The 14823-nt window shown below is 42.8% G+C and overlaps 1 protein-coding gene across 5 annotated transcripts in view; it reads left to right on the forward strand.

Moving 5' to 3' along the window:
- The window catches only part of AUTS2 (activator of transcription and developmental regulator AUTS2), a 1638780-nt gene that overhangs the window by 1247102 nt on the left and 376855 nt on the right, over nucleotides 1-14823 (forward strand). The gene's annotated exons all lie outside the window — the stretch shown is intronic.

The following is a 14823-nucleotide window of genomic DNA, read 5'->3' on the forward strand; positions in this document are numbered from 1 at the left end:
GACCCCATAGAAAACTATGGGGATGGCTCATGCGACGGCTGGTAAAAGAGATATCTCATGTTTACTACTTTGTTACATTCTAGTTAAACTTAAGTCTACATGTTTTAAGGGAATAATTTACTTGATAAATAGGCCCATTGATGCAATATGTTTCTCCAAATATAAAATTGTATTGCAAAGTACACAGTATACAGTGCTGTATCCCTAGGGGTTGCATCATCTACATCTACATCCTCCATTTATATTGTTTGTCTTTGTACCTATGAACATCCTGTTTGCTCACTAGCTATAACGTCACAGGTGCTTCCACTTAGTCAACTCCAGTAACCAATTACAATTTACAAAAAGGGAATCACATGTAGTGTTACCGGCAACAATGACAGCAAAGTTTCTTGTGACTACATCTCCACCTGTACCCATGAAAACGTGCACCAACCCTATGGCAGGTGCAGTTTTCTCTGTCTGACTATGGCTTCCAATGACTGTGGCTGTGCGTCTGTGTACGCAGCAGGTTTCACTGACACTCCCTATACTCCCATAACACGCCTATTAAATGGACCTTTCTTTGTGTGTATTTCTAGCCAGTTCCCAGCTACCACACAGGAATGTCTAACACTTTTCCAAAACACTTTTCTGATACCGTATATCTCCTGTGTAACTAGCCAATGGGAGTCTTGGGAGGTGACAGATACAGGAGGGAGGCGCGGATTTCTGTGTCCCGGCTACAGCGGCTGAGACACACAGCGCTGATCCCCTGAACGCTTACCTTCCAGACAGACACCCGGAAATATTCAAAAACAAGTTTAAAGGTACAGTTAGGGTTATGTTTTATCCTATCCCCCGTATACCATTCTTGGTCTGCGCTATAGCCCCACTGAGCAAACGCCACTAATCGCAACAGCACCTTTGTGCGCCATGATAGTTTTGTAGAGATTTTCGCACATGCCATTAGAAAAAAAATCACAGAACTACGTGGGCATCGCATTGCATGCGGTTTGGATGTGGTTCTGAATTGGGCCCTTGGAGAGAGGTGAGTGAAGCCTGGCAAAGATTTTACTCTTGTCCAAGACTGAGGGACTTCAGCTTATACCTTTGAAAGCATATTAATAATATTTAACATATGTAAGTAAAGTCTGATTTTTTTCCATCTCAAGCACCACTATTGATGTTTTGGCATACTATAACAGCTTGGTTTACTCTTTAATTCCATGCAACTAGGAACTTCAATACATGATTACTCTAGAAACCACTCAATTTACAATTTGTCATCAACAAAATCAGCCTTGGGAGCAATTGATACAGTTTCAGAGTTAATCTCCCTGAATATGACCTGCACGTTAACTTGATCATGGCTATCTTAGAAGCCCCTCTTGTATAGTAGCATTGTTAGCAGCGCAAAGAGCATACACTGGATAAGATTTGTCTGAAAAGACCCTTTGTCAAGTATCCAGATTTAAGTAGCTATTTAAATCAGTTGATCTTGAAAGGTTCATCTTACCTCACAATACCATGGAATAGACACCCACTAGAGATATTTTATCTTGCATGTCTAATGATGACTTAACCCTTAAATGCTCTATGAGTTTGTTCTAAGAATAATAAATGATATCAGGAGAATTAAGGTTTAGTTTTTGACTTTTGTAGAGTGCATTTAAAGTTTGCAGAAACGTAAATTTTAATATTACATATAATATTATAATGACATTATTACTGTATGTTGTGGAGTTGCAGTATTGATAAAATCCCCTTGGCTGGACATTATTTATTCTGACACACGGTTTTGCTTTCCACAGTTTTTCTTTGAGATGTACAAATTGTCTGATGCTTGGATAAACTGGGCAGTGACACTCCCACGGGTTTGAGTTTTGGATTTGGTTTGGCTGTATCAGGAGTGGTTTGGGCTTCTGGGCCTGATTCATTACCAATCGGAACTGCGATTACGCATGCAATCGGCCAATTGTTGCATTCTGCGCATACGTATGCATCACAGTGCACGTTCACAAACCGACCACTGCAATCGGTATTGCGATCGCAGTGACTACGCAGACCCATCACAGAGTGATTGACAGAAAGTGCCATTTGTGGGTGGTGATTGGGGGATGGTCGGCAAAACGCAGTCGTGCCAGGGCGTTTGAATGCAGTTGCAGGGGCGTGCATAATTCCACTGCAATGCCTTACGCAGCCTGAGTACTCATAGCGTGCAATGAAGTTAGCATTTCCTGAGTAAGGTCAGAGCTTGTGCAAGTGAGCATGAGGCTGCGATGATACTCAATGTTACCAATGGTTTTGCAGTCTTGCTAAGAATTACGTATGTATGTAAGGAAAAGTGGGCATCCTTATGTTGTGCTGCGGTGGCAGAGAGATAGCAATGGATTAGCATACTATTGCAGTGAGACTGCGTTTGTAATCGCTATTGCAATTGCAGTTGCGATCTGTAATGAATCAGGCCCTCTGTCACTAGTTTTGCACTGTGCTGGGGGCAGAGAAACATATGAAAAACCATCGTCATCACCCCAAACAACTGACCAATATTTAGCAATTCAATAGAACTGCTACTTTTGCACCTTTATTTTAAATCTAAACTGACATAAAAAAATGGAAATTCTCATATTACATTAATTATGTCAAAACCTACCCTCTCTGTAGAAATATACATATTTGTATCAATTTAGAAGACGTTTTGGCTTATAGTACAATATAGAATAGCTGGTGCATCCATCACACAGGTGATATATCTTCACACTTACTCATGACTCCCACTTGGTCATCCTATGCTGTAAGAACAATTAGAGACCCATTGTTAAAGTAAAACAAATCTAACTTGAATCTGTAACCTAAGTGGTTGGCTACTCTTCGGGGCTGATTCAGACACAGAGGCGGCTGTGGCTGGGTCTTTTGCCGCAGTCATGTCTGCATCTTTATGCTGTTGCTGCTCCAAAGTCCTTTCCTGGTGGAGATTCGTGCCTCTTAATGTTCAAGGAGAGAGATGCCTACAGTCAGCATCCATAGACAAAGAAATGCACTCCCATCAAACTCCCTTTTTTACCTTCCAGATATTGTGCAGCTCTGTACATACAAAATTGGGACCCATGCACAGTGCAGACATCGCTCCACTGCGTCCAGTATAGCTGCTGCATCCGAAGCAGAATCCTCAGACACTGTAAGCAATCATTGGCCCTTGTTAGTAATGCTTACATATTGGTTGTGGTGCAAAGGCAATAAAAAAGTCAAATGATAGAATGACCAATTTCCCCTGGTTAGTACTTTTCCTGTTCTCTTTATATCAGTTGGCTAACATCTAATGCTGGAAAAAATGGGAACATTTGTTGAATTTATGGATTTTGTAAACACATGTTTGTACCTGGTTGTTTGCTTTATCATGTGCACCCAGAATGAGCAAAGAATATCAAGTGAGAATATGGAGTTACACCGCATCTGAACTGGTTTTTGCCTTTCAAAAAGCTCTGTGACTCAACAAAAATAGGTAAGCCTGTACATGTTGCACCGTCCTTTTGTACAGTATTTGGCTTTTATTGAATCATATTTGCTGGCCAAAAGTACACCACCAACTTTATTTAGCTGTGTGATTTAAGGTGAAGAGGAGGAAGAAGAATATATTCCACCCAATAACACAAAATTAAAAATTATTGCAAGGATTCGCCCTAATTAAAATAGTTTTTGCATTTGGTAAAGTTCCTACTGTATGTACCGTAAGCTGAAACCTACTGTACTGTTCACCAGCTAGCAGATGGTATAAAATAGAAGGAGAGCAAAGCATTTTTTTTTTCTTTACAGCAATAAACTGGTATGTTATTGTGTAACAAATTATTGTTTGTTGATGATTTTGCACAGAATATTTCACTTATATATACAGAGATATAGATAAAAAAAATAGTTGAAAACTTTTGGATTAAAAGTTGATATTTGTAATTTTAAGTATATTTCAGATTTAGCTGTACAGCCTTATACATTTCAGGTGAGAGTTTCCTCATCTTCATAATTAGTTCTCCACAGTTGTATTCATGGGTACATTTAGTATGGGAAGTGCTCTTTATAGGAGTGCCCATCACCTAGTTAGCTATTAAAGAGTATCCTATGGCACCTTGCTGTAAGGGGATCACAGACTGTCGGATAAATAGATGTATTTGACTCTGTGATAAAGGTAGATGGGGATGCAGTCAGGAAGCCGATGGTCGAAATGCCGACAGCCAGCTTCCTGACTGTCAAATCCTGATGCCTGTCATTATACCTTCGCCGGGAGCATGATGCCTGGCATACCAAATGAAGGTAAGCCGGGCAGTGGGCACGGACAGCCGCGGGGGGGACGGTTAGCTTATGGGCTCTCGAGGAGGACTTAGGGTTAGACCCCCCCCCCCGAGAGAGTTAGGGTTAGGCTAGGGGAAGGGGGGGTTAGGGTTAGGGTTAGGCACTAGGTGGGAACTAGGGTTAGGCACCCCTAAAGGAGGGTTGGGGGGTAGAGTTAGTGAATACTTACCATTTTAGCTGTCAGGATCTTCACTGCTGCAGGTATTCCGGCGTCAGGATTTGACATAGGTCCGGCGGTATTTCATACCGATCCCGGTAGATGTACTAAGTCTTGGAGAGAGATAAAGTGAAAAGAGATAAAGTACCAACCAATCAGCTCTTAACTGCCAATTTACAGACTGTAAAGTCAAAAATGTTTCATGGTGCACAAGCATCCTGAAGGTGTGTTGTTAAAGGGACTGTGAGTCTTCAGGTCTTGTTCTGATAGATAAACAAGCCAACAAATAGTGTTGTATTAACAGTACAAAGTTAGTCTTAGATAAGAAGAGGAGGCATGCTTTGTCCCGTAGGGGCAGCAAGGTAGAAAGTACAGGGTCATGGTGCTGCTAGGAGAGAGGTGCTGAGGTGTGGCATCATGATTGGGTTATCATGGCCATTGTAAAGTGTGGGGGGGTGGCACGGTGACATGAATCAGTGCAAATTGTAATATCAAGCCACATCACTTAGGCAGTGGGTGACAGCAGACAGCAGCAAGGAGCTTACCTACTCTTCCGGCAGTCTGTCAGAGACACCTAATATTCGGGGATTTACTAGACAGAGTAGAGGAGTAAGTACCAGAAGAGTAGGTAAGTATGGTCATAGGTAGGTCCCAAAACATCCATTTCACAAAAAGACAAATCCAGCAAAGGGCCATTTGACTAACAGAGATATGCAAGAATGTATACATGTGCTGCATGCCAAAACCTGCTATATGCATCTGTGCAAAGAGGTTCACCTGATTGAGAATCAGCCCCATTGTATTTAAATTTGAGAATATTTCAATATATTAAGTGTTCAATTGTTTAAATATAAAGGTGATCCGAAAATTTACCAGAGCATTAGGAGTCATTCTGGATCACCTGCAGTATTTTTTTTTTATCACTTGAAATATACATTTACAATGAAGGGACACATTTTAAAAAAAAAAGTATATACCAGATATAGTGCTAGATTTAAGAGCTTGTTTAATAACTGCAGTTGTAAAAGTATATTCTTGTAAAGCTATCAGACATGTGGAAGAAAATTATTCTCCAGATGTTCTTCACTTTTAGATTTCAAATCAGAACCATTCTGGTCATAAAAGAAGAACTACAGCATGAACTGGTTTATTGTATGGGATAATTTAAGCAGCAACCACAAAGATGATAAATTATTTAACTCTAACCTGGGCTTCTATCCAATGTATCTGTCAGATCAGACAGATCAAGGCAGAGCTGGATTAAGACCAAATGGTGCCCTAGAAAGGGCTGTGCTGATGAAACCCTTCCAATCCCCATTCTCTGTGCCATCATTCATCAAACATATCACATGTGTGCTTAGCACACACTGAATATTCCAACAATGTCCTCCACACATGGTTATGCCAGAGGAAATTAGTGGAGATTTATGAACTGCGTCAAAATGGTGAGGTGAATTTTCCAGTGTAGACTGAGTGTTGTCCAGTTGTGAATTTGCCCAGTGAGCAAGACGTTGAAACTAAGATGGCCATTCTTAGAATAGTGCTTTGTACACTGCTAAAAATGTAGCAGTCAAGATACTTAGAGAATCAATTTCAAATTATTTTTTTAAAATAAATCATTGTTGTATTGCTTTAGGGCGCGTGAATAAACACCCTTGTCCCTCAGATATGTCGTACTCACAGTGAAGCATTCAAACCCTAAAAAACTCTCCTCAATGATATTACTGTGCAAATCATCCAACCACACTCATGCCACTGAAACTCTGCCATGTATTTCCTCTGTGGGACTTACACATAGTATGCAAAAGTCAGTCAAGAGCAAGTCTCCACCTGCACCCTCAGTAACACACTGTAGAACCTCAGATTATTCCATCCCTGTTTGGCAGCGTCAGTTCCACAACAAACATCCCATTGCCCACTACGTACAGCCCCATGATGTCAATACTTGCATCTCCATTAATGGCCCTATGCCACAGTGTTGGGCTTATCATGTCAGACTATACAACAGTGTCACCATAGCAGCCTATATGATTCAAGCATAATTTGTCCTCTACCACATTGAGCGCTCCATGCCACCATATTAGTCCTTTCCTAGCCAGCAGAGTACAACTAGTCTTAGATGATTCTGATACTGTTGTTTTATTCACAGAACAAATATTACAGGGGTATGTGGTATTCACACAAATTACTTTTTGGCCTACAGTATTTATCAATAGTATAAGTCTGCTACAAGCTCTTTTGTTTTCTATGTTTTGTGTTCCTGGGTGTTTTAAATTTAGAACTGTGGCAATTCTTTGCCCATTATATATCACTTAATGTTATAAAGAGGAAGACTCGTAGAGGCAGATGCTGTGTCATGAAAAATAAGCTGTTCCTGAATTTGGCAGCGATATACATTAATGTTGGCCATAACGGTCTTCCAATGTTTTTGTGGCAAAGTGAAGTTATGAAGAGTTCTTCACACTAGAGATGATCTTGTTGTCATTCATTTATGACTCATATCAGACGGCTGAGGAGACAACAGCAGGAAGACAGCTGAGCATTACAGGGGATCATATAGGATCATTGAGAAGCTCTAGATGCATTCTCATGGTTTATAGTTTGACTAAGCCTGGTGCCAACATTTATCTTTTTTTTTTTTTTTAAATTGCACGCATCAATTCAAATGCTGAAGTGCTGATAGATGAGAGCTAGCACAAAACATTTATGGAGTGTAGAACAGATAGATAAATAAAGCATTGTATGTTCCTTCACTATAAGAGATGTTATCAGACTGTTATACATGTACATAGATTTATCTACTACAGTAATGCAGAATCCATATACTGTAAATGATACTCACATTTCCCAGTTCTAGTTACCATTGTGCAATGATTTATAAGTAATAGGCTTATTGAATATGAAGAATATTGCAACATATCTTTGTACATAGGGCCTGATTCAGAGCCGGACGCTATTTGCGCTCGCTCATTCAGAAAAAGAGGCTGGCTATTTAAATTGAGCGCTCGCTCTTTGCGGTCTATTGACGCCTCTATGTCTGAGCGAGCGAACTAAACATGCGCTCGCTATTTTGTAAAGACGCCCCCTGGCCGCTCGCATCCTACATCATCTCCGCTATTTATTTGATTAATCGAGTACATCGAAAGGCGTCTGAACTGCTCGCAGTGCTTGTGGTTGGATTTTCCTACCGCAATCATGCGAACAGTTCAGGCTAAGAAACAACCAAGTGACGTGGTCGGTGACGCTGCTTTGTTAATTATGCACACCCTTAAAACGCCCGCTTTGACCGTTTGGCACGCCTGCATTCGGATCACCACTCCCCGTTTTCAAGCACCTTCCCCTGTTACCACCCACAAACGCCTCATCCTGTCACTCAAATTAGCAGGCACTCGCTATTTTGCGAGCGCTCGATTTGTGACCGCACTGACTGGTTGGCGCATGCGCATTACGACCCATACGCATGCGCAGATGTGCGAACATCGCTCGGAGCGAATGAGCGGCCGCTTACGAGCGGCTCTGAATCAGGCCCATAGTTTGAGTACTTCAATAAAGAACAAAAGTATTTATAGGGATTTATACATAGATCATCCATAAAAGTAAAGAACCAGTTTGATGAAATAATATGAATTGGATAGTCAATTGAGAATTAAAATGTTTTATACAGTTTGAGAAGAAAACTGGAAGATAAGATCATATATCGATTGATTTGTATGTTATATGTAACAAATACTATTTCACTATGTTTACACAGTGACACTTTTACCTTAAAATTATTCAGTGTAGATTATAGTGCTTAGATTATTTGTATGTACAATATTAATTTTTAAACGTAACAAAGTTTTCTTTAGTCGAATAAGTTGTAAAACAGTGTTAAATTATGTATTTTTATGTTTTACATTTTGAAGTGTTGATGGACTCTCTGCAGCCAGCACATAAAAAACTATTCTTATTGATAGCAACTGTACTAAAGGATCATGATATTACATTTTATTTCAATCCCTATCATAAAATATTTGTGCGTGACAGATGAGCGAATTTGGAATTTAAATTAGGTGGAATTTTGTGGTATAACAGGCGGGATGTAGTCGGCATCCCAGCGTGCGGGATGCCAATGGTCTGAATACCGGCGCCGAAATCCCGACCGCCGGCATCCCGAAGGAAAGTATCGGGGTGTTAGGGGAGATTAGAGTTAGGTAGCGGGTTAGGGTTAGGCACTAGGGTGCTGGTAGGGGAGGTTAGGTTTAGGCACTAGAGGGGAAGGTTAGTGTTAGGCACCAGGGAGGGTTAAGATTAGGATAGGGGTTAGAAAAATACTCACCGCTGTTCTCTATGGGTGTCGGGATTCTGGCTGTCAGGATGCCGCTGTTGATATTCTGACCAGTGGCATCCCGACAGCTGGGATTTCATACCCAACCCATAAGAGGCTGTGTGCTGCTTTAGCTTTGCCTCTCCACAGTAAGTCATTGCACTCAGTATTTGCATGTGGAATTCTGTATCCAAGGGGACAGAAATTGCAAGGCCACACACAAGCGGCTTTGCAATTCCGTACTGCTAAAATTAAAATGCTGCAGAAGGCATCTGAAGTGAAGAGATGCCTCCTGTCAGAGTCTGCAATCCGAGCGCTGCGGCCAAGGGATCACCATCGTAACCATTATTATTATCATGATATTATTAATATATATGATAACTAAAGGCAGTATTCTTTCATCACAGAAAATAGTTCCGCTTCTGCAGAGGCACCCAACTTTGTGCTAACTGAAATACAATCTAAGGCATTCTCTATTAATAATGATATAGATGCAGGCCCATATCTATAATGGGTGCAGGGTGTGCAGTGCACATGGGCCCCTGGGTCCTGGGGGGCCCACACCGCACACCCTGCACCCATATTTCCCCGCATCAGGTGTCTCAGCCCTGCACAAAATGCCGGAAAAAGGTCACTGCAGCCATTTTCCCTGTGTTTTGCGCATGCACAGTGTGGAAATTGCCGGGAAAATGGTGGCCGCGCCATTTACCTGGCGCCCTGCACATGCGCAGTAGACTCTGAGCACAGACTAGTGCCCAGAGTCTAATGATGCTGCGGCCCCCGTCAGCTTGCTGGCAGTCGCCCGTGTGCATTCCCTGTCCGGGGAGAGAGGAGGGGGCCCCGGACAGGGTATGTACATGTGCCCCCTCCTCTCAATACGCCCCTGTATAACTGTTACTGTGAACAATGATCAACAGAAAACAAAAAACATTGTTTATGCCGCCAAAATATAAGTGCCATGTGTGTGATCACAAGATAAACCAGGGGCACGTTATGACCTCATTTCACAAATACAACATTTCAAATAAAGACAGTTGTGCAGTGCATACAATTGGCTTTGTAGTGTACCTTGGCGCATCTTTGACTGAAGTGCACAAAGGACCAGATGCAGAGATGTACGCAATGCTGACTTTTATGCAGAATGAGCGATTGTTTGCTATTGTGCAAGCGTTGAAGTCACACTGCGCATGTGCAGCGATTGTCTTGCGATTCCACATGCACAGACAACCCATTCGCAAATTGAGTGACAGGTAGTCAGCATTTGGGGGAGGTATCGAGGGGGTGGTTAGAAAAATGAAGGTGTGTCTGACCGTTTAAACGCCATAACATGGGCATGGATAAATTAGCCATTGCAAACTCTTACACAGCATGAGAGCTCTCTGCTTGTCAGGAAAGCTGCTGTATTTGAGACAGGCCAGACATACCACAAGAAGGGCTGCCCTCAGGAATGATGGGGCCCAGTACAAGTGGATCATGCATCCCCCTCCCCCTTCCCCAACTGCCCTCCCAAGTCCCAGAGTGTGCAAAGGTGTAGCGTGGAGTACAGAGTAATTTAACAAATTAAAATTGTACTTACCTGCCATCCTTAGATTCAGTTATGTGGCATTGATCACTGTTGTGTTTCCCTTCATCCACGCCTCTTCTGTCAGCCAATGGCCATGGTTCTGTCATGATTGGTGTCTGTGAGTTACCTGTCTCAGGTGGTGATCGGGTTTCAACGGAGGCCGGCATGACTGGAATCACAGATAATGTAAATAGCTCTATTTACAAGACTTGGGTAGCAGTGAAAACTGCCTTTGATGATAAATTACAGGAACTGGAGGGACTGGACTGGAACCGGCAGGAAGACTTGTTGAATTGAACTGATGAACTGAGAACTTGACTCTGGACTGGAACAACGTGGACTGAACTGATTAACTTGGAACTTGACTCTGGACTGGAACAACGTGGACTGAACTGATGAACTTGGAACTTGACTCTGGACTGGAACAACGTGGACTGAACTGATGAGCTTGGAACTTGACTCTGGACTGGAACAACGTGGACTGAACTGATGAGCTTGGAACTTGACTCTGGACTGGAACAACATGGACAATGGCTGAAGGGAAGTCAGGTAATGCTGAGACGAGGGCTGAACAGGGTAATCTGGAATTACTATGACAAAGGCTAGAACTCAGGTGCAGGCTGGATTGGATAATTGGAAATAACAGGTTTCAGGAAGGATTGGGTAGGTTTGGGAATTTTCAGGCTGGACAGGATAATTGGAAATAACAGGTTTCAGGAAGGAATGGGTAGGGTTGGGAATTTGCAGGCTGGACAGGATAATTGGAAATAACAGGTTTCAGGAAGGAATGGGTAGGTTTGGGAATTTTAGGTTCAGGGAGGGAATAGGTAGGTAACAGGGGCAGGAGTTGATCCACAGCAGGAAGCAAGGCAGGGTAACACGATGCAGGTTTACAGAGTGCCAGGGACCAACCAGGAGTAGGATTAGCAGCAGAGCACAGGCCAGGTATTGCTGTAACAGGATGTCTGGATGCCAGGTATTACTGTAGCAGGTTTTCGGGATGCACCAGAGGTTGCTGTCAGCAGGCTTACTGGATTGCCAGGTTTGGTTGTAACAGGTTTTCTGGAAGCACCGGGGGTTGCTGCCAGCAGATTTACTGGATTGCCAGGTACAGCTGAAACAGGTTTTCTGGATAGCGCCAGGGATTGCTGTAGCAGGTTTCAGGGACAGACTTGAATGCATGAACCATACACCACGGGAAGACGAGATGTTCAGGCCCAGAATGCTATCAGGGGAGGATATATATACCATGGGTCTGGCAGCAATTGGTGGATACGGACAGGTGGTCTGGTAGTAGCATTCTGAGTGGTGGAAGGCACAACAAGCAGAGGGAGTATTCATCTCTGCAGCTCTGAGAATCAGAACCACACCTGCGATTCCAAATCAGGGCTAGCAGTGCTCACAGACAGAGGAGAGGCCAGGTGCAATAATCAGAGCAAATCCTCCAGGCAAATTACACACACAGATCCATGGGGGAGCTGACAGGGGTAAGTCCCAAGGCAAAAGGTGACAACTAGACAGGGTCGTGACAGGTTCTATGTACCACATTTAGAAGATGAGGATGAAAAGACATAAAAAGGGGAGAAGAGTAAGATGAGGCGTGAGAAAGGTGTGGCATAAGGGGAAAGTGAAAGTTTGGGACAGATAGGAGAAGAAGGCTGGAGAACAGATGGGATGGGGAGAAAGATGCGATAATGTGAAAAAGAGGAAGAAAGAGAGTGACAGGGGTCAGAGGAACACATGTGGAGTGAATGGGGGCAGAGGCACTCATGGAGAGGGGAGGAGAGGCAGATGAACACATGGAGAGTGGAGTGTTAGGCAGAGACACACATGGGTGGGTAGAAGGAGCAGAGGCACACAGGACGTGGGAAAGGGGCAATGGCACACATGGGAAGTGGAGTGGGAAAGGTACTCCTGGGGAGGGAAGAATTCAAAGGCACTTATGGGGAGTGAGGCAGAAGCACACATGGGAAGTAGAGGAGGGGTCAGAGGCATACATGGAAAGCGGAGGAGGGGCAGAAGCACACATTGGGTGTGTATTGGGGGGCAGAGGCACTTATGTGGAGGACAGGTGGGTCAAGACACTAATTGAGGCAGAACTACCCATGTGTAGGTGAGGGGGGCAGAGGCACACATACTAAGCTACATAGTGTAGAGACAAATAAAGACAGGGGGAGATACATGAACAGGCATCAAGGTGGTATGGAGGGAACATAAAGCTGCAGTGTGTACCCAGCTTTACAGCATGGGTGTTTTATTTCCACAATGGTAATAGATAACAGTTGATTTTTTTTTTTTAACAGAATGATATATAGATTTGTGTCACTGCTCCCTCCACCCTCCATCTAAAACGGTATGCGGCATCTCCACTACAGAATCCCGGCGAGGGTTAATTAACCTACGTTGGGAGACTGGTGCTCAGCATCCCACTCGAAGGGATGCCGGGCGCCGAACGCAGACAGCTATGGGGGGGAGGGTTAGGTTTAGGGTTCTGGGGGGGGCATAGGGTTAGGCACCCCCCCGGAGCTTAGGTTTAGGCTAGGGGGAGGGAGGGTTAGGGTTAGGCACCCCCGGGGGGAACTTAGGGTTAGGCACCCCCCCGGGGGACTTAGGTTTAGATGGCGGGGAAAGGGGGTTTAGGTTAGGGCACTTAGAGGGGGGAGTAGGGTTTGGCACGGGGGGGAGGTTAGGGTTAGTCACCATATAGGAGGGTTAGGGGGTAGATTAGGTTAGGAAATACTTACCTTTCGGACGATCGGGATTTCCTTCCACGTCGGGCTGGCGCTGCCATGCGGCCGGTGGTGTAACATACCGATTCCATCTAAAACACCACTGGTCAGATGAAGATGCACTGACATCGATACAGTTTAGAGTTTATAATCCAATGCACCGTGCAAGTATATTAGACATCTTGTGTGAATGTAGGAAACTATTTCTTGTGTTAGCAGAAGACATGTCTATAAAATGAGCCCTGATAAGCCAGCAGTAGTTTTTTAAATGAATAGATTGAATGTATCACATGTAATTTATCATAGACAAAGGCTTTCTCAGTATTCTTTGTCTCTTGCAGGAGCCACAATACTTGATCCCTTTCATACTGTCTTTACTTTATCTCTCCTATTATTGCTTCCTTTTTATAAAGCCTCGCACCGAGCAATACAATAAGCAGTAAATCAATGCAAATTGGCCTTGGTTACGTTTTAAAGAATGTTAAGAGGAAACTGCTAAGAGACCAGCTTCTGACAGGCAATGCATTTTAAAGTTAGAGATTTGAAATATATTTCAGCAGTGGACCTAAAACAGCATTATAAATTAGCTCAACTTATCAGCCCTAAACAGAATTATTCATCTTCCAAAAGGGTTTTTCATGCCCGCTAGGCCCAAATGATCGTTCACCTTCATTTTTGCCCTGCTCTCAGGGTACCTCACTTTACTGAATTCTCTTGATTCATTACTGTGTGTTCCTTTATGAATTTTTTATCAGCATTTTAATAGCCCTTTCAGAAGATTGAATGTAACTGATTCTCGGAGCATGGGCAAGGATTTAACTGAGACAGTAATGTATGTGCTACAGTTAGCTCCAAGCCAAGCAACACAACTTCACACTACCAGATGTTGGGTGTTTTTGTGAGAAGAAAAAAGAAAAACAGTATTTTCGTTTGAAAGGAAAAAAAGGTGTATTTTAATTCAATCCCGCTAGCAACGTAATGGATGAAAGCTCTGTGTTCCAAAAGTACAGTGTCAAAACACCTTTTAATGAGATTGTCAAGCAAGGTATAGCAGTTTAAAAATGTGCTAATCTCTACTTCTCACCCACTGCTGCAACATTTTTCTATCTGAGAATTTTCACACATGGGGTTGTCATGTCCAACCAGTAGATAAAGTTCACATTAACTCTGTCCTTGCTACAGCTGTATATTTATACTACTGTCACACAGACTTTCCTTGTGCAGGGCTCCACATTCTATACACAGATGCTGGTCTAAAGCAGAATTTATATTATATATATATATATATATATATATATATAGGGAGGGGAGAACACTGATCTTGTAATATGCTACGGATTTCGAAACTGCTTATAATCAAGCCACGTTAAACGCTTATCTCGAATAAAAAGGCAGAAATTAGAATCCCAATTCATAATGACTGTACTAAAATATGAATTTGGAATTTAAGTCAAGTGGAATTTTGTGACATTACAGGCTGTGTACTGTTTTTGCTTTACTTTTCCACAGTATTTCATTGCACTCAGTATTTGCATGTGGCATTCTGTATCCAAGGATGGAATAATGCAAATATTCCATGGAACAGTCTTGGAAAGTTTGTTCATCTCTACCTCATTTCACTCTCAGTGTTGTGCAGGGCAACACATAGAGTCAGCTCTGTGAGCGCTCACTTTTACAACAAGCCTTATGAACACTGAATCAGACTTAAGCTGGGTACACAATACTCCACATCAATATCATA

This window comes from Taudactylus pleione, unplaced genomic scaffold (assembly GCF_031769625.1).
Source record: "Taudactylus pleione unplaced genomic scaffold, aTauple2 ptg000391l, whole genome shotgun sequence".
NCBI lineage: Eukaryota > Metazoa > Chordata > Amphibia > Anura > Myobatrachidae > Taudactylus > Taudactylus pleione.